Source organism: Pinus tabuliformis, chromosome 5_1 (genome assembly GCF_031772625.1).
Source record: "Pinus tabuliformis cultivar Carrire ecotype Pingquan chromosome 5_1, CPIR1, whole genome shotgun sequence".
NCBI lineage: Eukaryota > Viridiplantae > Streptophyta > Pinopsida > Pinales > Pinaceae > Pinus > Pinus tabuliformis.
The window spans coordinates 182,557,867-182,561,407 of NC_142305.1; positions in this window are offsets into that span (position 1 = coordinate 182,557,867).

Sequence of the window (3,541 nt, forward strand, 5' to 3'; positions counted from 1 at the left end):
CATAATCTGGTCAAGAAGCATGGAATCATGCATGTCATGGAGGCATGCACGAAGGTCTGCAACGGTCATTGTAAATCCCTATTCAAGGTTTCTCTTCACGAAAACAACAATAATTTCTTGACTACGATTCTGCAACATAAGATTGTACAAGTAATACCAGAACCTTGGATGCTGGGAAAAACGATTATCATAGTAGCATATGAGGTGAACACCATATTCTTGCATTTCAACTTTTCTAAGATGTGGTTGACCAATCATGGCATCCCCTGTGGGGAAGAGCATGGAGAATTCCATAGAAAAGAGGTCTTCTGTGGTATATTTATTGATAGCGGAGGGGGAAACAGAGGGCCAAGAAAGTGAAGTAGTGTAATTAGGATGGGGAGACTTCAGGTAGTTGCATATTTCTTCAAGCTCGGTATGGGAATTAGGGAGTTCTGATACAAAAGAGGATGGTTGGAGATTTGTTGGAGTGGGGTGTGTAGGAATGTTATCATCTAAAGTAGGGAAGTCAAGTCATGGTTCAGGAGAGAAGGGAGATTTGCGATGGACGAGAGAATACATATTGGTAGGATGAGTTGGCAAGGTAGATATTGCAGCTTCGTCCAGTTTGACATCCTTGTAGTAGGGATCATGGGCTAGTTTGTACTCTAAAGATGAAAGAACACTTGTGCCACTAATAATGAAATAATATGTATTTTGGTTAGAGCCATGTCTAGTAACAATGATGATGTCCAATTCAAAAACCAAGCATGGTAAAATATTGGCGATGGCAGTGATGTCTTGCGGGAAACAAATAATATGGCCAATGTATTTCTACTATCCACATCATGCATGGGTGACTTGTAAGACTGGGTTGGGTGACTTGCAAGATTGGGCTGACACGTGATATGAGCATTTCTTCTATTTGTGTTAGAGCAGTAAGGACAAATAGTTGGTCACCAGGGTCCATGTTGTTCACAAGGGAGATTCAATGGTGGGTGGATTTTGTAGTTTTACAACGGGAGCAACAGAGGTTGCCATGTAAGAATTTTATTTCCATATTCGGGTATGATTCTTTGCATATGGTGTAGATATGAAAGGGAGAGAGCTCATCTATCCTTTCATGAAATCGGTGGTGTGCATGGTTGACCAAAATATGGGGATGGGAGGGTCAAGGAGGATGAGTTGATGGTGGGGTGTGTGATGTATTTGGGCAAGAAGTGGTAGTGATTGGAGGAAGTTGTACAAGTAATACAAGAACCTTGGATGCTGGAAAAAAACATTTATCATAGTAGCATATGAGGTGAATAACATATTCTTGCATTTCAAGTTTTCTAAGACATGGTTGACCAATCATGGCATCCCTTGTGGGAAAGAAAGTGGGGAACACCATAGAAAATAGGTCTTATGTGGTATATTAATTGATAGTGGAGGGGAACATAGAGGTCTAGGAAAGTGAAGTAGTGGAATTAGGATGGGGAGACTATAGATAGTTGCGTATTTCTTCAAGCTCAGTATGAGAATTAGGGAGTGCTGACACACAAGAGGATGGTTGGAGGTTTGTTGGAGTGGGGTGTGTAGGAATGTTATCATCTAAAGTAGGGAAGTCAAGTCGTGGTTCAAGAGAGGATGGGGATATGTAGAGGACGAGAGAAGACATATCAGTAGGATGAGTCGGCAAGGCAGATATTGCGACTTGGTCCAACTGGACATCCTTGTAGTAGGGATCATGGGCTAGTTTGTACTCTAAATATGCAATAATAGGTGTGCCACTAACAATGAAATAATATGTTTTGTGGTCAGAGCCATGTCTAGTAACAATGACAATGTCTAATTCGGAAACCAAGCATGGTAAAATGTTGGCGATTGTAGTGATGCCTTGTGAGAAACAAATAATATGCCCAATGTATTTCTAGTATCCACCACGTACATGGGTGACTTGCAGCATTGGGCTGGGTAACTTGCAATATTGGGCTGACATGTGATATGAGAATTTCTTCTATTTTTGTTAGAGCAACAAGGACAGACAGTTGGTTGCCAAGGTCCATGTTGTTCACAAGGGAGATTCAATGGTGGGTGGATTTTGTAGTTTCATTGCAGGAGAAACAAAGGTTGCCATGTAAGAATTTTATTTTCATATTCGGGTATGATTTTGTACATATGGTGTAGATATGCAAAGGAGAGAGCTCATCTATCCTTTCATGAAATCGGTGGTGTGCATGGTTAAGGGAGGGTTGACCAAAATATGGGGATGGGAGGGTCAAGGAGGATGAGTTGATGGTGGGGTGTGTGATGTATATGGGCAAGAAGTGGTAGTGAATGGAGGAAGTTGAATGCAGGTACAATTAGAGGGTGAATGTTGAAGGAGATGGGTTTGCAAGTGAAGTTTCGGGATGTTGGGGAAGATAAACATTAGACAGGGGTATAGCTGGAAAGGTTTGCATGTTTAAATTAGCATTATATTTGATCCATATTTATTTGTTGGAGGCATCTTTATTATGTTTATAAGCGAGTCTATTCTGAGCATTCCTTGAGGGGTTTGTAGAAGATGTTGGCATGTTCATCCTGATACAAACATGGGGACAAGTTCAAGTGAATATAGGAGATGAGAAAGAGTTGTCTTAAGCACAAAAACAGAGTACACAACCCCCAAAAGTAAGAACATCATTAGTGGGTAAATTTTTGAAATATTTCCTTCTAGCTTACAAAGTAGATGTGTCTTTTGAAAAAGTAGCTAATGTTTAGTGGGCTGAGAAACCTTTTTATAATAGAGTTTATGTTTCTTTGATATTGTGTATTAATGCCGCGTGATTCAAATTTTGTTGTTGGAAATTTTTCAAAGCTATCTTTGGAGTGTAGAATGAGATTAGAATCAATCTTATTTGGGCGAAGTATTTTTGTGGTGGTTGATAAATATGTATCATTCATTTACCAAGTAGATTTAAGGCAATCAAATGACAACCCTTTATAAGAAGAGAGTGTTTTTATTTAGGTGCACAAAGAACAATATAAAAGGATGTAAATATTCCATTTTTTTAAGAAGGAAGAAGGAAAAAAACATATATTATACTATATGTAAAATTAAAACATGGAAAATTATGCAAAGGTGGAAGCTGCAACATGTATCATAGGTGTACATACATAAAGAAGAAAAGTACAATGATGAAGTGAACAAAATGAAGGGAGTCGAGAAGGGACGAATTGACAATGAACTAAAAAGCATATAGAATTTATTGTTTACACTTCAGGGTGGCATGGGGAAACAAAATCAACTTTCAAAGACATCGAACAATTGAAGTAGTAGACATTTTTTCGATTACCTCGAGGGGAATGGAACATTTAGAGCTATAGGTGATTTCCTCTAAATTGATTAGCACAAACTTCAAACGGTCCACACAATTGAAGATATGTGTTTTCACAGATAGTGTGAAGAGGAAAGGAAAACATGAAACCCTTGTACGAAGCTCATGGATAACACAAGGAGCACTGGAGAGTATGAACAAATCTTTTTCTTGGACACCTATGAGTTTAGTTGCAACATTATCAAATGCGATGACATTTT